Source organism: Ctenopharyngodon idella, chromosome 9 (assembly GCF_019924925.1).
Source record: "Ctenopharyngodon idella isolate HZGC_01 chromosome 9, HZGC01, whole genome shotgun sequence".
NCBI classification, from domain to species: Eukaryota; Metazoa; Chordata; class Actinopteri; order Cypriniformes; family Xenocyprididae; genus Ctenopharyngodon; species Ctenopharyngodon idella.
Genome location: NC_067228.1, coordinates 37422776 through 37446145, shown reverse-complemented (window position 1 = coordinate 37446145; position 23370 = coordinate 37422776). Strand labels below are relative to the sequence as shown.

General features: G+C 39.0%; 1 protein-coding gene across 1 annotated transcript in view; it reads left to right on the top strand.

Annotated features, from left to right (window-relative positions):
• The first annotated feature begins 12534 nt into the window (after positions 1–12534).
• Positions 12535–23370, top strand: part of LOC127519203 (uncharacterized) — a 386503-nt gene continuing 375667 nt past the window's right edge. Inside the window, exon 1 of the mRNA XM_051906750.1 lies at positions 12535–12544. The gene's annotated coding sequence lies outside the window, so the exon portion shown is untranslated. The remainder of the gene's footprint in view (positions 12545–23370) is intronic.

Here is a 23370-nt window from a genome sequence, read left to right as displayed (position 1 = left end):
ATATAAAAGAAAAAGGGACTTATCAGACCAGACAACTTTCTTCCACTGCTCCAAGGTCCAGTTCCGACACATTCCTCCTATAACAATCATTAAAGTCTCGTGTGACTTGTGCCACAGTAGACCTTCTGTTTACTCGGACCAGACAGGATAGCCTTCATTGCTCTTGATTTTGTGATCAGTCATTCTGCTGCGTTTTGAATCATTTGATTGCACATGATGGAAGTCCAGCCAGAAGAGCATTTAACCCATTTAAAACATCAACAATATATGAAAACTTAGACAATAATTACCTTTAAAGAACTGAATTAAATGTACATCAGTTCAGATTGCATCAAATTTACTTCAGTCTCCTTCTTCAAAGAAATATTTCATTCTACCACAGGTAATGGGTGTAACAAATAATAGACAAATAAAACAAAAAACTGCCCTATCGACCCAACGGTCTGTCAGTGGGGTTCGCAACATCATTTCAACAGGTGATTGAGATGTGTTCAGGCGGTTATCACAATAGCATGTCATTTTTAAACATTTTAACATGCTTGCTAATAATAATAGAACAAAAAAAAAGTTATGGTTTGATTACATATAATCAAAGTAATTCAATGCTATTATTTCATATGCTGAAGCTGCAAAGCTGACAGAAAATGATAGCATATACATCTTACTGTCACAGAACAGATAGAGTCAAGACAGATAAATAGGAAACAGGTATCTTTATTTGCAGGTATCGGAGAAGCAGCGGGAGAGGGGAATGGGTGAGTATCAATCAGTGATAGTTTGGTTCAACTTAGCTCGTTGGTAATAGAGTTCTTTGTTTTGCAGACGCAGCGGATGACTGAAGATGATGAGGAACAGAACCATGGAACCATCGAACAGGTAGGTAGTCTGTGAACGCTGGTGGTCAATGATGAGATTGGTGCAGGTGCAGAGAGTCAGTAATCAGGTGACTGTGAACAGATGGGTGGAGCTGAGCGATTGGGTCGGTGTGTGTTGAGTGGCGGAACCTGTGACACTTACTGCATGACTGCTTCAGACAATAACAGATACTGTAAACTCCACTGTAAAACACCTTCAAAACAGATTTGAAATCTTTTCAGGTAATGCACTGTACTTTATTCTGAATTGTCAACCTGCTGTAATTATGCTGAGGTGTCAAAATGAATTTTTGCATCGTTTTTGAAATTGAAATACACTTTACTGTCCCCAAAGGAGAAATTTGTGTTGGACTCAAGGTGTTTACATTGACAAAATCATTAAAAACACACACACACACACACACACACATATATAAATAAAACAAAAACAAATATAGTAAAATAAAATTACTAAGACTTCTTAAACCAATTATACCTACACAGTGGAACTCTAACAATTCATACTCAGTATGCAGTACATGCAATGGATCAGCTAAGATTTTATGTGCTTCTCTAAGAACAGACTGTTCATACAATGACTCAAGGGACAAATGGTCCTTTCTCCCAGTGGTCTTCATCGCTATCTTTACCAAGCGTTCGAGCTTAGATTTGAATTGGATTGTAAGGTTACCAAATCATACCGTAATGTCATATCTGATTATGCTCTGTTTAACTGCCTGATAAAACAACCACATGATTTTCTGATCCACTCCATAAAGCCTTAGTCTACGCAAAAAAAACAAAACAATCTTTGCTGCACACGAGAACAAATTGTATCCACATGAATCCCCCAACAAGTGTATTATCCATATAGATACTTGTAAGAACACACTTGCTTAATTGATGTTTCGTGGATAAACACTGGTGAGTGATCACCTATTGATCTAGGGTCCAAAATCATCTCCTCAGTCTTTTTTGTATTTAAAATGAGATGATTTAAATCACACCATGCTACAAACCTTGATACCTCTGCTAAGTAAACTGACAAATCAGTATTCTCATACAGAAGACTAAGTATTGCTGTGTCTTCCGAAAATTTTACTATAAAATTATTATAATCACAACTTGAACACTCGTTGGTATAAAAATATAAAAAGGATAAGAGAACTAACACATCCCCGTGGGACACCTGTGCTAATAATTTTCAGCTCCGAAAAAGTGTGATTGACTCTAACCTGTTGAGTCTGATTAGTCAAAAATGAAAAATACCACCTAATTAAAAAATAATTCACATTAAATATCTTCAATTTCTGAATTAAAAGGTGGGGCTTAATTGTATTAAAAGCCAAACTAAAATCAACAAATAATAGTCGTGCATCTTGGATTTTCCAGATGTTTAGTAATAAAATGAGTGACAGTGTTAACAGCATCTTCTGTACTATGACCCTGCCTGTATGTGAATTGTAATGGGTCATTATTATTAGTAATAAGACGGTTACTCTTTGTATTCATATTAGTCATGACTTTAATGATGTCCCATAATTTCTTAGAATTCATAGAAATAAAGTTCTAAAATCTCTTTTTGTTTTTTCATGGTATTTCTTAGCAAATATTTCAATTCCTTCTGGATCAATCTCATACCCACTCGATCATGTTCTCGAAAGGCTTGTTTTTTTCTGATTGATACAGTCTTTTATCTCCTTTGTGATGTATGGCTTATTATTTGGATAAATAGTCACGCACTTCTTTTCCATCACATTGTCCACACAAAAATTGATATAATCAGTGATAGTGTCTGTAGCCTCATTAATGTCCAAGCTGTGAAATATATCCCAATCAGTGCACAGAAAGCATCCCTTTAGCTTTTCTATGCCGTCCTCAGACCACACAGAAATAGCCTTTACCTCTGGTTTTCTGGATTTAAAAACAGAGTTAAATTAAATTATGTTGTTGTCAGAATTTGCCAATGGTGGTTTTGGTCCAGTAATGTATGCCTTTTTTATATTATCATTAACATTTATCTAAAATATTTCGGTCACGTGTTACACACTGAACATACAGTTCAAAACCATTGAGAACTTGCTCCAATTTGCAATGATTAAAATCTCCCAAAATAAAAACTAGACACAGTCAGTATGCTGACAGAAATGCAGGAATGAAACTCCCACTGGCAAAACAGAGAGATGCTTCAGTTTGTGTAAGGACCTCAAACCACCAGGGGGCCTCCCAATCTCAAAGATGATTTAAGAAATGTCAAAGAAGCTTTAAGGCAAGCCTCCTAATGCTGACTGCCATTTTTTATTTTTTGAACTTCAACATGTTTATACCAAAAAAAACAAAACATTTTATTCATCTCATCCCAAAACGTCTTCACTGATGTAATCGTAATCTTGCTTAGTTATTACATAGTATTTATTTTATTTCCTGCTTCATTTATATCTCTTTACCCAGTTAATGTTCTGTATTGTCTACTTTAATAAGTGTTTTATAAATACTGTAACTACAACAATCACGCAAATAAAGCTTTAATGCTGTATGACCCTGTTCATCTAGACCTAGTAGATGGCAATTAATGAATCAATTGAACATGTTACACTGTACTATTCATTTATTATTTACTATATTATTTCATTTTGCCAAGTCATTAAAATACTATATTAGTAAGTATAATTATAAAAATGTAATTAGTGGTGTTTCATTGAGGAATGATAATAATAGACAATATGGAATGTTAATTAAGTAAAGCAATGCATGAAATGAAAGGGAAAATAAAGCAAATATGTAACAATAAATATAATAATATAACCATTATTATTACTAATTTATGTTCTTATTCTTTTAACATATGTTGATAAATTATTCAAACTTCATTTTCAATGCAGTCTATTTTAGGGCTGGATATCGAAACAGATGTCCCATTATTATTTGATTCTCGATTTTTGATTAAATTCAATGAATTCAATGATTCAATTTTCACTGGCCCCACCACAAAAAAAAAAAGAAAAAAAAAAAGTAATAGCCTAAATGAATAAAATAGTTATTGTTTTTGTTGTTTTCAACCCTTGTATCCTTGTATTGTAATAAATAAGGTTATGACACCCAAAATTTTAGATACCACTGAAATTTAAAAATTCTTGATTCCAATTTATAAAAAAAGATTCCATTAATAATCCATTAATAAAAAAGAAACTACAAAACTACAAGCAATAGCACAATATAAATAAATACAATAGAACAAAGATACAAATGAAATAATCAGCACTTTTAAGGTTTTTCAGGTAGAAATAACAGTAGTTATTTCAACATAAGTCGTTATTTCAACATAATAAGTCGTTATTTTGACATAATAACTCGTTCTTGTATATCAAGTTTAATAAATGACGCACAGTACTTGATGTCCTCAGTGGTGCAACAGTAGTGTGTCGGCTCGATGTCTCAGCTTTTACTACGATAGCCACCGTTTCGAATCCGCCTTTTGCCTAGCTCCCCATCACATATCACATCAGAATTTATTTTCAATAAAAATGAAAATAATGCTCTAAAAGTGGAAATAACCCAATAAGGCAGCATCCATTTAATAATTTTAATAAATATAATCATTTACAGTGCAAACAGCTGTAGATGTTATTTACACTAAGTGAAAATAGCAATACATTATATTTTACAGTAAGTGACGATAACAGCATTTTCTCTTTCGATATTAGAGGGCAGAATAAGACAGGGAATCAATTAAAGAATGCATTGTAGTTATTGTAGTTAACCTTTATTGAGGTTAAATTTATATAGCCCGTAAATATTACCGTAAAAGGTTGTCATAAATACCTTATAGGCGTTTATTCTTTGGTGAGTTTATCCAGTTGGTGAGGTCTGAACGCGCTCTGACAACGGAAGTGATGTCTCACACTTATTGAAGTATAGGCGCGAGAGATCACTTCCGTCATCAAAACGCGTTCAGACCTCACCAACTGAATGCTCAAGGCAGTTGGACATAGTGGTGTTTTAGAGGTAAAAAATTATATAAATACTGTTCGGTTTCTCGCACAAACCGATCGTTTCGTGTCTTAGGGACATCAATGTGTCGTCACGAGCAGCAGGGTTTAATTTGGATTTGTCTGTGCATGTTTTTTTGACTCTTATAGACGAAGTTCCCATTGACACGCATTATACGACTGACAGACCGCAACGGTTGGAGTTAAAAATCATCATTTGTGTTCTACTGAAGAAACAAAGTCACTTACATCTTGGATGCCCTGGGGGTAAGCAGATAAACATCAAATTTTCATTTTTGGGTAAACTATCCCTTTAAAGGGTTCACCCAAAAATGAAAAAAGTTATTTTGGATGAAATCAGATGGCTCAGATAGGCCTCCATTGCCAGCAATGATACTGCACCTCTCACATATTCTATCAGTTGCAGTTCTGGTGCCTCCATCCCAATACTGTACAACTCAACGTACATTCGCATCGCATGTTAACACGGTTACACTCACAGGACACTGCACTTATTCACAATCACTAATGTTCATTATTTGAATGTGCTTTAAATCCTTGACGGTTAAACATTTAATTCGCATGCTGCTGACATGCGCTTTTTCTGAGCGTGTACACCCGAAGTGCACACACTAAAAGCCTGTGAAACAGCGCCCGATTACTGGACTTTATCTTTATCTTTCACACAAGGTTTATATAAACACAGTTGGTTGTCTAAATTGAAAGTCGAGAGAGTTGAGAGAAAACCGGATGCGTGCAGGTCTTAAAGTGACAGCAACCTAATAGTGAACACTATTATACATGTTGTTCCAAACCTATTAATTTCTTTTTTCTGCTAACATTAAACTATTCCTTTAATGTTAATAAATGTATTATTGTTATCTTGTTAACAATAATAAAAAGGAGAACAGAAATCTCATTCTTTCTCATAATATCAGTGATTGCAGTGAAATTAAGACCTTTTTACCAGTCGCATTTAAAATGATACCAAACATGAAATGGAAAAAAAACCCATTAGATTCACAAGGTACATCATATGCGATATATATAAGCATTTTTAGTGAACTTTCAGTGACTTGAGTCAGGGGAAAGGAGGAGTCAGTATCGGGGATGCATAGATAAGCGAGGAGAGAAGTTTGGGCAAGGCTCTTTTTATGCTCTTTCTCTGAGATCTTCTCTCCAGATTAGTATGTTTTATTGTTAATAATAATAATAATAATAATAAAACATAGCCGTAGGCTATGCGTCTGTTTTCATTTATACTTCTGCGTCATTGTCCGCGTCGACGTGCATGCAGACCACTAGTAGGCAGTGTCCGCGGTCATGTTGAGGATAAAGGCAACAGCCAAAGAAGAATCAGCTTGTCATGTACGTTGTCAGAGAAGCTTCAGCAGTGATGGCGGTGTCCGGACATTTCATCCTACCCATTAGATTGTCCTACCCGGGCTTACTGCACATGCGCACATCAATATTACATAATTTTTGTCATGATAAATAACACAAAATTACTGTATTTGCATTATTGTAAGGGTAGGTTTAGTGTTGGGGTAGGTGTAGACATTAATAAAGCACAATCTGATAAGTAGCATTTTTCGCTATCGATTTATACTTGTTCTAACGATTAATGCTATATCATATTGTGCTACCACTACTGTACTTGCATTATTATAAGGGTACATTTAGGGTTGGGGTAGGTGTAGATGTTAATAAAGCCATAAACCATGTTAATATCACGCTGGAAGTACAATCTGATAGGTAGCATTTTTCGCTGTCAGATTTTGCTACCCACTGTTCCAATGGGAGGTAGCAAAATCTGACAGGGTAGCACAAATTGTCAGAACAGCGGCAAATAGGCAATGACTTTGTTTCAGGGGACATGTGCCGTCAAACTTCAACAAGAATTTTTTTATTTCTATGGAAGTTGAAAATGTTCGCTCTTCTCCGCTCGCTCTGCACCAGTTTTTTTACTTGAGAGAGGGGTTCCAATCACAGCGCTTGCGGTCCACGTAGAATTGACACATTGTTATATTTTTGAAGAGGTGCACGTCAGCCTATGCCGTAGGCTATGCATGCTACATGCACTTGATGCATAAGTATCAGTCAGCCTTAAGCCTTCCTCAACAATAACTCTCAGACTTCTCTTCTCATCAAAGGAATTCAAAGAACCCATCCTACCCCTCCAGATATTAGACAACCTATTACAATATACTTACCAAATGTATTTCCACACTCTGTCTTTTCCATCAATACTACCCACACACTAGAAGCAATGTTCATCCTGGTTTTCTTTGGTTTCCTTCGCTGCTCTGAATTAACAACCACCTCTAACCTTGACACTAATATCCACCCTACAATTTAAGATTTACAGATTTTAGATAATGAAACCACATCTTTCCTCATCAAACAAAGTAAAACTGATTTAGATAAAAATGGTCACTTCATTTACATTGAGCGGCTCCAGATGCGAGGAAGCGGACGCCGGGGTCTACCACGTGGTCGAGGGGCCGGTCTCTCCGGGTGCGTCCGATGAAATTCCTCTGTGAGTGAGGGGTCCAGGATATCATCCGCATTGACCCAGGATCGCTCCTCCGGGCCGTACCCCTCCCAGTCGACTAAGTACTGTAGTTTCCTACCCCGGCGCCTGGAATCAAGCAGCTCTCGTACTTGATCAAGGGTGGGGGGGAGCGGACCTCGGCTCCCTCTGGCTCCCCTCTTGGACCCCCGGAGGGTTTCAACAGCGAAACATGAAAAGTGGGAGAGACACGGTAATTAGCAGGCAAATCTAAACGAAATGATACTGGAGTTATTTGTTTAATAATTTGAAAGGGCCCTACAAACCTGGGACTGAGTTTTCTGCATGGAAGTCTTAGCCGAAGGTCTCTAGTGGACAGCCAAATCCATTGTCCCACGGCGTACTGGGGATTGGGACGTCGGTGACGATTGGCCTGCATCTCCTGCCTTCTTACGGCGCGTTGTAAGTGATGGTGAGCTTGGTCCCAGGTTTCCTCACTTCTTTGCATCCATTCAGTAACAGACGGTAGATTGGATAGTTCCCCAGACCAAGGAAATAATGGAGGTTGGAAGCCCAAGACGCATTGAAAGGGTATGACACCAGTGGCAGGTTTTTGTAGAGAGTTTTGGGCGTACTCCGCCCAGAGCAGATAATGACTCCAGTCAGTCTGGTTGCGTTGGCAGTAAGTGCGTAGAAATCGTGTTAATTCTTGGTTCATGCGCTCTGTTTGGCCATTGGTTTCTGGATGGTACCCTGAAGTGAGGCTGACGTTGATATTGAGATTCTTGAAGAAGGATGACCAGACTCGAGATGTGAACTGTGGGCCCCTGTCTGACACAATGTCCTCGGGTAGTCCATAGAAACGGAACACATAATTGCATAGAAGCTCGACTGTTTCGAATGCTTTGGGTAGTTTGGCCAGTGGTATAAGTCTGCACGCTTTAGAGAAGCGGTCGATGACTGTGAGAATGGTGGTGTGGCCCTGGGATTCTGGGAGATCCGTGACGAAATCAATGGCTATATGAGACCAGGGACGTTGTGGAATGGGTAACGGTTGTAACAATCCAGCTGGCGCTTGATGTGAAGCTTTGGTGGTTTGACAGAGTGAACAATTGGTGATGAAGCGGGAGGTGTCGGATAGCATGGAGTCCCACAGAACCGGTTTTGTAGCAGATGGAGAGTGGCTGTAACACCCGGGTGACCAGAGCTTGGGAAGTCGTGCACGTGATGAAGTAGTCTGTCCCGAAGCTGTGCTGGGACATAGGTGCGGTCCGGTGGGCATGTTGGAGGAGGAGCAGGCCTGTTCGTTAGCATGTGTGATCTCTGTGATAATGTCCCATTGAACTGGAGCGAGCAGTGAAGTGTCAGGGATTATGTTCTCTGCGTTCTCTGTCCGTTCCACCTCCTCATGCTGCTGTGACAGCGCGTCCGCCTTGGTGTTTTTAGAGCCTGGTCTGTAAGTTACTGAGAACTGGAAGCGTGTGAAGAACAGGGCCCATCTAGCTTGCCGTGGATTTAGACGTTTGGCAGAACGCAGGTATTCCAGGTTCTTATGGTCCGTGAGAATGGTGAACGGATGTTTTGCACCCTCCAGCCAGTGACGCCACTCCTCCAGTGCTGCCTTCATGGCCAGTAATTCCCGATTGCCCACATCGTAATTACGTTCTGCCGCTGACATTTTCCTTGAGTAAAAGGCGCAAGGGTACATCTTCTCTGGGTTACCTTGGCGCTGAGAAAGGACGGCCCCTATGCCCGTGCTGGAGGCATCCACTTCTACAATGAAAGGGAATTCGGGGTCTGGATGACGGAGAATGGGTGCTGTGGTGAAACGCTCCTTTAGCTCTTGGAAAGCCTGTACTGCCTCAGAGGACCAGATGAGACGTGAGGACTGCAGGCTTGGTCATGGACGTTAACGGGGCTGCAACGCCGCTGAAGTTCTGTATGAACCGACTGTAGAAGTTGGCAAACCCCAAGAACCATTGTAAATCCTTCAATGTGCGAGATTGTGGCCAATCCAGTACCGCCCTCACCTTACTGTCATCCATGGCCACGCCCTCACGGCTGATAACGTAACCCAGAAAGGTTGTGGAGGTTTGGTGAAATGTTTATGGTTTATGTTGTATCAGTCTTTGAAGTACCGCCCGTACGTGCTGAACATGTTCCTCGAGAGAGTTGGAATAGATGAGGATGTCATCTATGTAGACTATGACCCAGCGATTGAGCATGTCACGGAAGACGTCGTTAATGAAGGACTGGAAGACAGAGGGACTGTTGACAGCTCGAACGGCATGACGAGGGTCTCGTAGTGACCAGTGGCTGTGGAAAAGGCTGTCTTCCATTTGTCCCCTTCTCTGATGCGGATTAGATTGTACGCACAGCGGAGGTCCAGCTTGGTGAAGTATGCGGCTTGTCTGAGTTGTTCAAGAGTTGGAGGAACCAAAGGCAAGGGGTACTGGAACTTGACAGTGATGTCATCTAATCCACGGTAATCGATACAGGGTCTTAAACAGCCGCCTTTTCTCTTGACAAAGAAGAACCCTGATGCTGCTGGTGATGTGGACGGGTGGAAAAATCCTTTGGCTAGTTCCTCCTCGATGTAGGTTTTCATTGCTGCTGACTCGGGTTGTGACAAGGGAAAGATCCTGCTCTTGGGAGGCGTGGTACCAGGCAGCAGGTCGATGGCACAGTCACCGGGATGATGAGGAGGTAGCTCGGTGGATTTGTTTTTACTGAATGCCACAGCCAGATCGGCATATTCTTCGGGTACGTTAAGTTTTCCGGTGTCAGAATCGTGGAGTGAAGCAGCTTGAACTGGCAGGGGAGTGATTTGTTTCAAGCAACTTTTATGGCAGTTAGCGTCCCATTGCACAATCTGGCCATCTTTCCAGGAAACGTGACGGGTTATGAGTTCTGAGCCATGGTAGACCAAGGATCACAGGGTTGTTGGGTGAGTGGATAACGTAGAAGCGAATTTGTTCATGGTGAAGAGCTCCTACTTGCAAGGTGAGCTCAGCGGCGATATGGACCACTCTGCCTCCGCCGATGGGCTTCCCATCTAGCACCTCCACTGTCAACAGGGAATTACAGTCTGTTAGAGAGATGTTATGATCTTTGATGAATGAGTCTGACATGAAATTCCCAGCGGCTCCAGAATCCAGTAGAGCATGAGTGGATAGACTTTGGCCGTTAACGGTAATTTGAATTGGAATTTTGAAGCAGTAGGAAGAGTAGTTAGAGTGATGTGGAGAACTCACCACTTTGGGATTGGAGGACTGAGGTCGTACGAGGCAATTGATCTTGACATGGCCAGCCTGACCGCAATAGAGACACAGGTGTAGTTGTCGTCTTCTTTCTCTCTCTTCGGGAAGTAGTGGGGTATAGCCGAGTTGCATGGGTTCCATAGTGGGACTGGCTGAGGCGGATTGCCGGACAGGGCGTCGGGTTCGTAGCAGGTTGTCAATGTGAATGGCCAGTTCAATGAAAGCGTTGAGCGAGCTTCCCTCATCCCAGCATGCGAGTTCGGCTTGCAGTTCCAGTGTTAGGCCCCTTCGGAACAACAGCTTTAAAGTGTCCTCAACCCAGTTCGTTTGAGTGGCCAGAGTACGAAAGTTCAGCGCGTACTCGGCTGCTGTTTGTTTACCTTGGCTGAGAGAAAATAACTGATCGCCAGTGCTCTTGCCTCCTTCGGGATGTTCAAAGACTTCTTTAAAGTTTCGCAAGAAATCCTGAAAGGTGGAGAACACGGGGCTGTCATCTCACCACACCGCGGTGGCCCAATTCAGTGCTTTGCCAGTGAGCAAGGAACACACAAACGATATCCGACTGGATTCGGTGGGATACAGAGATGGTTGCTGGTTGATGAACAGGGAACATTGGAGAAGGAACCCCTTACATCTGGCAGGAGTGCCGTCGAACTTTTCTGGGATCGCTAGGCGAGGATTGACTGCAGGGGAGGCCGCAAAGCCTGGATTGGCGGGAGCAGCGTGGCGGCTTCGGCAGGACTGAATCGGAGGCCTTGAAGCGTTTTCACCAGTTCTTCGGTAAGGGAAGTCAAGCAGTTGAGTTGATGTTGATGCACCGCTAGCTGGTTGGCCTGGGCAGTTAATTCAGATGAAATCTGCATGAGGGCTGCTGGATCGCTGTGCGGCGAAGTCTTCTGTAATGATGGGTCAACAGAATGTGGATCCATTTGCAGCTTTTAATAAAAGGACTTACAATGACAAACAGAATCAGGGTACAGGCAAGGATCAGGGCAGGCGGCAACACAATCAGAGTCCAGGAAACAGGCAAAGATCAGGGCAGGCGGCAAAGGGTCTCAGGGGATAAACAATCCAATCGATAACAGGTAACAGTCCACAGGAAAACGCTCAGAAATGATCACCAAGGCAAATCAAGACTTTGCGATGTGTGTGTGTGTGTGTGTGTCTTAAATAATGTGAGTGTGATGCGGTGCAGGTGTGTGTGCAATCAGTCCCAGGAATGAAGGCCCATGGGAAATGTAGTCCGAATGACAACTGATCAGTATTCCGGTGATGGCTCCCTCCAGTGGTCCGGAGGAAGGGCCGAGGGAGCCACATTCGTGACAATTTTCTTTTTAGAGGCCGAAATAAACTGTTTGCATTATCGAATCATTTTCCTGGTTTCACTGTAAAGCTACTTTGAAACAATCTGTATTGTATAAAGTGCTATATAGAAATAAAGTTGACTTGACTGTATGACTGAAGCACTGACTCATTTTGGTTTTGGATATTCATTTCAACGTTGGGTCAAAATCTTATATTTTAAATCGACAGCTAAAGTTAGAACTAAGTGTACAATATCAAAGCCTTTTATTATATACAGAGACACGCGACAAGGATGCCTTTTGTCATCAATCATGCTCTTTGTATAAACATTATAGAGATGAAAATTCTTCCCTAATTCCTGTATTTATTTTGCTCTATTCCACTTTCCCATCCACTATATGCTTTTTCTCTAGTATGAAAACTGGAACAGGGGCTAAATACCTTTTTATATCAATGCACCGACTGTTAATAAACACCAAGCTGTGCTGCTGAGTGGTCTGGTCTGTGGGTGTGTTTGTCCAGGCCTCTGAGGAGCTTTATATAGGACAGAAATCTGTCAGACAAACATCTCTCAGACTTGATCGAGGTGAAGCTGCTCTTCTGACTCCGTCTACAGTCATTCAAGTAAGTATGTTTCTAATACTGATGGGCTCATACTTCATTTGAACACCTGTATTTTGTAGTCAAATTATCTTGTGATACAGACATATTAAATATGCTAACTAGTTAATATTAATATACATTAGAAATGGAATATTTAAATGACAAGAAAATATAAAATTTAAAATACAGGGTTAAGGAGAAAATCTTGTTTTATTTCCAGAGTGTTGACCAAATCTTCCTGTATTACATTACATTACATTACATTATATATATATATATATATATATATAGAGCACTTTTAGAGTTTCATTCCTCTGCCTAATGTGAGCATAATTATTGGGACGGTTTAACTTAAAGTAAATGTGTGAAAAAAGCGTGAAACCAAGAGTCTGGTGATGTCGATGGGTCACAGACTCACTCCTGTGATTCCCTGCAATAGATTTACAACTAAGTATCAGCTTTTACACATTTACATTTACTTTAAGTTAAACTGTCCCAATACTTATGCTCACATTAGGCAGAAGGATGAAACTCTAAAAGTGCTTGAATGGTTTAAAAATGCTTGAGTGTTAAACTTTCACTATATAATGGCTAAATGCAATTAATCCACGAATCACATGTGTTCCGAACCATGATAAAATAATGATCAAATAATCACAACATATGTGTAAGAAATAAAAATAACAAACATTTTTTAACTGAAGGCTAAAATACTATTCCTGACTACCTGAATCACTTAATTCGGGGCTCCCCTGTCTGAAGAGAAGAGTCAGAGATCTTCGGTTCGAGAGACACACTTGTATCAACTTCGGCTTACTAGTGACCTCCTACCCTTTAACAGGGAGAAGTTATTTCAGCAACTTCTGCCTCTGATGGCTTCCAGTGTCCCTCCAACCCCTCAATGGAGTGGAGTTATCACCAACCATTTGCCTCTGATGGCTTTCTGTAAAACACCGGCCTGCATCCAAGGACCAGGTGTCCCACTCTGACATCTGAGTGCATGCATAAACTCACCGTCTCACTTCCCAATTTTCTCAACTGTTCCGACCAGACAGCCCTAACCAAAAGTAAATAAAATTGTGACCAAAAATAAAAACAAGGATAATTAAAACAATTATAAAGAGAATTAAAAGAGGAAAAAGGTGATACGTAGATAAGATAAAGTGCAATCAGTCGTACGTACAGAGGCACACTGCTCATTCAGTAAAAGCATAGCTAAACAGAGCACAGAAGTGTTTTGAGTCTGGATTTGAATGTGGCTACTGTTGGAGCACATCTGATCTCTTCTGGAAGCTGGTTCCAGCTGCGGCTGGCGTAACAGCTAAAAGCAGACTCTCCTTGTTTAGAGTGAACCCTTGCTATCTCTAACTGATATGATCCTATTGATTGAGGGATCGGTTTATATTCACTTAGCATAACTGCAATGTATTGGGGTCAGTGGTCCATGTATGGTCCGTGTATGTTTTGATCATTTTATTTCCTATTTGGAATGGAATAACAAAAAATGAAAAGACAGCTCATTTATCCATTTTTTTGTTTAGTTTAACAAACGGAAAATGAGATTTTGGCCTGATTTCCCATTTTTCGTTTGTGATTTACAAATCAGTTTATGGTTTTGATATTTCATTCCCACATGTGGGAGGTGCTGAAATTCTGTGGGAGGTGCTTTCATCTGATTGGTCAAACCGCGCCGTCTTCAGGACGGCCTTATTTCTGTCAGGTTGAATAGGAGTCGGTACGGCATTGTCAAATCATCCCACTTTACTAAGCTTTTGTCGCCATGCGAACCACCACTCACTGATATTTAAATCAGAAATGTGTTAAATTTATAATTATAATATAATTATAAATATAATTTGTGCTGCTGCAAAGCTTTGCGTCTAATGTACGACACTTGAGAGATCACAAGTCATACAGTACGCTGTCACGGAGTAGTCAGCATACTAGTTTATATAATATATAATAAATATAGTTATATATAATAAATAGTTTAGCCTATATAATATGAATAAAAGTAAAATGTTTACTGTATGATGTATGGGCAACAAGGATTGGATGTAAAAATTAATGATTATGAGAACATGTCTATGAGAACATGTCCATAATTGAATGCAAGTGCAACATTATTTTTGCAAACTGAAGAGCTCATAATGTATTTTTTAAACTTACGTTATACCACTCACTTATATGGTGTTTTAATAATGTTTTTGCATTTGTAATAATTTATATCTAATTTAATTTCTTAATTTTGTTCATGGAGATAACATTGACAATGTGTCATTAGTGGAAGATTGCTGCCATCTACTGGAAATCAAACGTTTAAAATTAAAATAACATGAAATTTCAAGAACAGCCACTAGATGGCTGCAGAGCATCACTCACTGGCTCATTTGCCATTTCCCCGTAGGTATTTTTATAGGTAGCCTGTGTTTTCCTTAAGATTTGTGTTTAGACATTATTATAACATTAAAAATGTATCTTTGTCAAAGTATCATCACTAAAGTATATTTTTTTTGCAATTATGTCACAATACAGGCAAACCTGAACATGGTGTTGTGTGTGTGTGTTGGTGTGTGTGTGTGTGTTTGTTTGTTCTCCATCGTGGATGTGTAATGGTGTCACCCCTTCACTTCTGTGTTTGTTCTGCATTGTAGCTGATAATTTGTTTAACAAAATATGTAACAGAGAGCATTTTTTTTAATCTCCCATCCGAATCAAGATCAGTTTTGGTTACATGCATTGTTGTTATGATAAAATAATGTTTTGCACATTACATTTGACATTGTACTGACTCACACATCTGCCTACACTCTCAGAAAAAAGCTCCAAAAGCTGTCACTGGAGTGGTGTCCCTATGAAAAGGTACATCTACCTGGAGTGTATATTAGTTACATATTGGTTACATATTGATTACACATCACATTTTAAAACTAACTTGCCGCTTCAAATAACGGTTGTATCGATTACACCGTTACAGCACTAGGAGGCGACAAGTGACTTGAAGGGTGTTAAAATTTTTTTTGTCAGAACAAGCTTTCACCCAGCAGTATCGAATCAGAAAGGAAATTCTTTTTTTTTAATTCGTCATGTTTAAGTAGAGAGGAATTCATTTTCCAATAAGAGGCTCTAGAACCTATATTTGAGTGTCCTGCGGATAGAGGAGTAGAAAGGAGAATAGTGTGGTGATCCGTTAAGGGAGAGGGAAGAATACTAACTGAAACATTATAATGATGTTTAAAAGAGTGTGGTACAAGCCAATAATCTAGCTGAGAAAGTCTTGAGCGATTCTTGTTACCCCATGTGTAAGATTTAACGTTTGGGAACTTTTCCCTCCAAATATCAATTAAATCAAACTTCTCCATGAACATTTTCAGTTTTGAATTAGTAGAAGTAGACTGTCTAGGAGGAAATCTATCAAGACTGTTATCAGGAGTGATATTAAAATCTCCACCAATACAAATAACAGCATCAGGAAATGTATTAAGCCATAACAAAATTTTGCCTCCTATCTCTTCAAATAACAGGTTGTTTTCCCGAGAGTTATTATACCCATAAACGTTTATCAATAACACAAAGATATTATTAATACAAATTACCAATAACAGATAATGCCCCTTGGGATCTATATAACTCTGTAATACTGAATCTGCAAAATGGTTTTTCATTATCATAACACCAGCAGAATGCTCTGACCCATGAGATATCTAAACCTCGTTGCCCCATTGATTTTTCCAAAAAGTAATGTCATTGGAAACAGAGTGAGACTCCTGGAAAAAACAAAAGTCAGTTTTGAAAGACTTAGCATACAAAACAACGCTTTACGCTTTATATTATCACGCAACCCCCTGGCATTGAGAGAAACAATCGAAACAGAGATTCAAAAGAAAAAGAATAAAAGATAATAGAACAAAAAAAGAACAGTAGTAGAACCCTTATAAAAGTGCATTGGAAGCTGACTAACAATCAAGCGAATCCAATCTTCAGCAGTAACTCAGTCAATCAAATTAGTGAAATTTTAAAATGAAAAAACACCCACTAAAACCAAACAGTTTTACCATGCTTAAGGTGGATGAATTTCAGATCCATCAACAAAGGCACGACCTCCCACGAAGTGAGCCCTCTTTCCCTCCTTTTGAGCCTTATCTACAGCAGGCCAAAGCAGCGGTCTTCTTTCCCGATCAGACGCGATGAGGTCCTCAGTGAAGCGCAGGTGATTGGCACAAAGAAACTCCGACGTCCTCGCTGCCTTCCACACTCCGTCCCTTGTCACTCGCGAAGAAAATTGAATAATGATGGGTCACGGTCATGAACTATTTTGCAGCCTCCTTCCCACGCGATGAACTATGTCGATTTTGTCTGCAAGGCTGCTTCCTCACTCTGGGAACGTGGATTCACAGATACGGATGGACTCCGCTCTTACATCCTCTCTTTCCTTCTCAGTTACACCATGTAAACGTAGATTCCAATGACGGGAATATCTTTCCAAGTCAGTGAGACGTTGTTCACAAAATGCCATCTTCTTTTCTTCAGTGTTCAATCTTGTCTCAACATGACTGACTTTGCCTTTAATGTTGTTTAATTCAGCACATACGAAGTCCACTGTTTTTTTTAATCCTTCGATTTTTAAGGCATTTACACTCACCATTTTCTCTATGGTGTCAGAGCGAGTGTTAATCAGATTGGAGAGCGTTGAGACAACAGAGAAGCTATTAAACTCTGCCTTGCCCTTTTTGGATGGAGGTTTAGCTGGGCTACCTGGAAGCGGGGTTTTGGCCCCAGCCAGAGTTTCTTCCACAGATCCATAGTTGTGAAAGTCCATCTTGTCAGATTGCCGCGCAACACACGTCATCTCTTTCCTTTTACACTCTTAATGGCAATAAGAGCTGCTATGTGTCACAGACACGCCAAGCTCCACCGCTCACCAATCACAGCGCACAGACTCTCCAGAGTACTGATCACCCGCACCTGCACCTCATCATCACTGCAATCACCACCCGCATAAAACCCACACACTCACACACAGTCTTCGTCCGTTCTCGTTTGCATTACGTCTCACCTGTATGCTTACCCAACCGAACTACTTACCTGTCTCCAGCGTCTCCTGTTCTCCTCGTGTGATTCCCTTCTGTGTGTGAGTGTTCCTGGTCTCCAGTGTCAAGTTTCTCCAGCGTCTTCCGAATCCACCCGTGTCTACAATCAACAAGGACCGTATCACTTCTCTGCACTCTCCACTTCATTCATCTCATCGCACTTCATTCGCCTGCACCACAGTCTGCTTGTGTTGGTATCTAATAAACGTCTCTACCTGTTATATCTGCCTCGGTCCCTTCTGTACTGTAACACTATGTTACGGTGAAAAAATAAAAATAAAGAAAGCATATATCAAGATACTTACTTGCCTCTTTATTTGTAGTACATAACGTCTCATCTGTAGTCATCCAAACGTGCGCTCCTTTGTTTTCTTCTTCTTTGATCAGCAAAGTTGCCTCACGCATCGCGATTACAGAAAGATGGCTGAAAGTGCATTTTTCAAACTCCGGTGAAGTAGTGCGCTGTCATGACGTAGTATTTTGGCGCATGCGCATTAAACAAAAAGTTTATAGGCTATAATGCGTGCATGATTTAATTTCTGTTCAAGTTGAAGTTTTTCTAATTCATTGTTGTAGTTAGACTGTAAGTTTACAGAACTTGACTCATTCACCTAACTAAAAGTCAATCATTTTTACAGTCTGATTAAAATTAAATGTATTTTAACTGAATATGAATTTAAATTAATTTTGTTTAGATTTGTTAAACTTTTCCTTGCAATTAAATATGTTTAATCGACTAAGAACAACATAATGATATTAAAAGTATTATACACATATGTAAAGTACAGCACTATTGCATTAAGTATCACAAATTTAGCACTCCATAAATTACATTTTATGTCAAATATTATGTCGAAAACTGACACTAGTTGAGTTTAGAGCAGGAGCTGGTGATAAAAATGTAAACAATAAGTATACATTTATTTAATAATAAATTTCTTTAATAAAAAATATAAATTTATTAAATAATAAATAACTGGATTATACTGTATAAGCAAGTGTAATGAAATTCAAAAGAAAAATACATTTCAGTTGTATTAATGCACACAGTATATATTAAAGAAGCACATTTAAAATACATTAACAAATGTCATTTTGGACAACACACTTAAGTTGAAATTAAAAATTATTTTTCATGTGCTTTAGTATATTAGTCAAAACATCAAAATAAGTGTCCTTATTTAAAACACTATAAAGTCATAATTAAGTAAAAATTAAGTGCATTTTTAAAAAGTGCTCTTAAGCATGTTTAGAAATATTGTCATTAAAGTATATTCTTTTTAAGTACACTTAAGTGGCCTTTAATTTTAATTATATTATATTATCTGCAAGTGCACTTTTTAAAAAGTATACTTTTAAGATTTGAAGTACACAAAAAGTACACTTTCAATACAATTAAGTGCACTTCTTTTTCACAAGGGTATAAATATAATTATTATAATTATTATATAATTATATAATTATTTGTTTAGTTGTCTATTCAGAATCATGGGAGAATCATGATTTCTATTTTAAAGAAACAAAAAAAAAAAAAAATCTTGATTCTCATTTTATCCAGAATCGTGCAACTCTAACACAAATTAAAATAACACATGCACGTTCATCTTCCTCACTGCTGCAGCAATTTTTTTAAATGTTATGTATTTAGCCCTATATGTTTCGTCTGTTTTTATATTGTTTGTCAACACACATTACACATTATGTATCTGCATCCACTAATCTTCCATCCCTACTGACTAGGGCTGGCTATTTGACAATTCATAATCATTCATAAGTATTTTGAGCAATAAGATTATATAAAATATATAATTTAAAATGAAATTATATAAGTGGCCTATATAAAATTACTAAATACACATTCATCACTCAGTACTTTTTTAGTACATTAAAAATCAAGTACTTTTGTACTTTCACTCAAGTAAAATTGAAAAGGAGCACTAAATACTTTCACTTGAGTAATATTTTATGAAATGTATCTGTACTTTTACTCAAGTACTTGATTTGTGTACTTCGTCCACCACTGTATGTATATACAGGTGCTGGTCATATAATTAGAATATCATCAACAAGTTGATTTATTTCACTAATTCCATTCAAAAAGTGAAACTTGTATATTATATTCATTCATTACACACAGACTGATATATTTCAAATGTTTATTTCTTTTAATTTTGATGATTATAACTGACAACTAAGGAAAATCCCAAATTCAGTATCTCAGAAAATTAGAATATTGTGAAAAGGTTCAATATTGAAGACACCTGGTGCCACACTCTAATCAGCTAATTAACTCAAAACACCTGCAAAGGCCTTTAAATGGTCTCTCAGTCTAGTTCTGTAGGCTACACAATCATGGGGAAGACTGCTGACTTGACAGTTGTCCAAAAGACGACCATTGACACCTTGCACAAGGAGGGCAAGACACAAAAGGTCATTGCAAAAGAGGCTGGCTTATTCACAGAGCTCTGTGTCCAAGCACATTAATAGAGAGGCGAAGGGAAGGAAAAGATGTGGTAGAAAAAAGTGTACAAGCAATAGGGATAACCGCACCCTGGAGAGGACTGTGAAACAAAACCCATTCAAAAATGTGGGGGAGATTCACAAAGAGTGGACTGCAGCTGGAGTCAGTGCTTCAAGAACCACTACGCACAGACGTATGCAAGACATGGGTTTCAGCTGTCGCATTCCTTGTGTCAAGCCACTCTTGAACAACAGACAGCGTCAGAAGCGTCTCGCCTGGGCTAAAGACAAAAAGGACTGGACTGCTGCTGAGTGGTCCAAAGTTATGTTCTCTGATGAAAGTAAATTTTGCATTTCCTTTGGAAATCAGGGTCCCAGAGTCTGGAGGAAGAGAGGAGAGGCACACAATCCACGTTGCTTGAGGTCCAGTGTAAAGTTTCCACAGTCAGTGATGGTTTGGGGTGCCATGTCCTCTGCTGGTGTTGGTCCACTGTGTTTTCTGAGGTCCAAGGTCAACGCAGCTGTATACCAGGAAGTTTTAGAGCACTTCATGCTTCCTGCTGTAGACCAACTTTATGGAGATGCAGATTTCATTTTCCAACAGGACTTGGCACCTGCACACAGTGCCAAAGCTACCAGTACCTGGTTTAAGGACCATGGTATCCCTGTTCTTAATTGGCCAGCAAACTCGCCTGACCTTAACCCCATAGAAAATCTATGGGGTATTGTGAAGAGGAAGATGCGATATTCTAATTTTCTGAGATACTGAATTTGGGATTTTCCTTAGTTGTCAGTTATAATCATCAAAATTAAAAGAAATAAACATTTGAAATATATCAGTCTGTGTGTAATGAATGAATATAATATACAAGTTTCACTTTTTGAATGGAATTAGTGAAATAAATCAACTTTTTGATGATATTCTAATTATATGACCAGCACCTGTGTGTGTGTGTGTAATATATATATATATATATATATAACAATGTTAACATAAATTTTTGATATACAATATAATTGAATATGTTCATAGGTCTATATTGTATCATTTATCATTGTAGCCGTAAATTGATTTTTTGAATACTGTTTATTTATTTTTGGACTGATAGTGGTTAATTTTTACAGATGTAGCTGCAGCAGGGATGAGTCAGAATAGGGCTTCTACAAACGGGTATTTATTAACCAAAGGAACAGAACAGCAAACGAAGACGAAGACCAGGTGCAGGGAATCCAGGGAGAGATGATAAGGAAGTGCATTCAGGTGTGGAACAGGGAGGATCATGGGAAACGGAGTCTGGGACAGGCGTGACTGTAACATTAATAAAGTCAAATAATAGTATGTGAGAGAGTCAGTGGTAATATTACTGTGTTCCTGTTGGTCAGTGTTTAGAGGAACTGTGTAACAACTTAGACTTAGCCTGACAGTTAGCCTGCCCTGGACCAGGTTAGTTTCCCAGCATAAGTTGCCGGAGTGACTAAGCTTCAGCTTTGCTAAATTAGCTGTATGAAACCAAATCATTTGACAATGAGGCAGACTAACTGAAAAACACTGAAAAACCAACTCAAAGTCCAAATCAAACAGACCAAACGTGACAGTTTTCTGAAAAATGTACTTATTTTAAAATCCTAAAGTTCAAGAGGTGAATTTTGACACAGAAAGTGTTTCTTCTGCTAGATGATTAAACACAATGAAATAAAATCTCAGGATTATATCATCAGTTAGCTTTAATTTTTCCTCCCTCACATATAAAGTGCTATTTTGGTAATCAGTGATCTCAATCTATAGAAGGACTAAAATAACAGCTTTCATTTGGTGGGGAGATTACCTGACGACAGACAGTGATTCTAAAGTTTACACCCTTCATCCCAACTGCCAGGGTGGAGACCACTACCTTGCAACCACTAACTATTTTTACACCATCTTTCAAGAAAAAGGCACTTATCATAGAACAACAAACATGACTTATGACTCAGAGAGTGTAGAACACGACCTGCATCCCGACTTCAGAAACGGGCTCTATTACTGGGGCATACAAGGCTACTTCTCCTTCCTCAAGCCAGGCTCAAAGTGGGGAGTTGAGTTTTACACCGGTACCGACCTCAGCAATAATGATCACCCTGAAGTCTATTCTGTTCATCCTGATGTTCTTAACTTCCTCCCTGGTGGGCTGTCAGTAACTATAGGCCCAGCCTTTGCCATTTGGGAGAATATTAAAACTATAACTAATGACCACAGTAATAAACCAGTGACATGGACAAGGAAAATCACTAAAAAGGTGGGATACAATAAGGAGAAGATGTCCCAGATCACACACAACTGGAACATAGCCATATCAGCCTCAGCTAAATTTGGAGAGCTTTCAAAGTTAATTACGAAAATGCACCTCTCCCTTTCTGCAGAATATGGAGGTTCACATGTCAGCACTGAAAATGAAAGCTGGAACGAAATAACTGAAGTGGAAGAAGAACTCTCATTTGAGTTGAAGCCAAGCGAGCGTTTATACTTATGGCAGTACAAACTGGGTCTTGGTGAAGAACAAGTGTAGTTCTGCCGTGATTTAAAGATTGACGATGATCCAAACCCTCCAACTGAAGTCCCACTGCCACTCGCACAATCATGAAAACACATGAGGATGCTTTAACTCCAAGGATAATCAAGTGCTTCAGTTAAATGCCTTAATTAAACCTTCTCGAGTGATTATTTAGATATATGCATGCATTTCTTAAAATGAGGCTGGAATTGTTTAATAGCAAAGAGATTTTTCAGTTACAGTCAATGTAACTACAAATGACAACACTATCCATTATGGTATTATTGAAACTTTGTGTTTATGATTAAAAGAAACTGACAGAATCCTACTTTAAATCTCATCAACTGCAAATCTTTCAACATGGTGGCTAAATTGGGCTTTGGGAAAGTTTTGCTAGAAAAAAATGGAGGCTTAGTGTATATTATTGTAGATGTAGTCAGACGTTTTCATATTGTAACCAAAGTCTACTGAAGTTTTTGATTCACAATTCATAAAAAGCGCTGCATTCTGTACTCATTATGCATTTGGTGTATACAAGCAGGCCCGGCTCCAGCTTTGAGATGTAAGGTGGGCCAAGTGAAATTCCTGGTGGGCCCAGAGTTTTAACATTATTTTATTTTTTCCCCCAAACAAAACATTATTTTCATGACAAAAGAGGCAGGTCTTGAAAGGGAATCTTTATATTTACAGGGCCCCATGAAAATGAGCTTTTCTACAGGTCATTCTGGTTCAGAGTTTTACTTGTCCTGCAAAAATTTTCACTGGC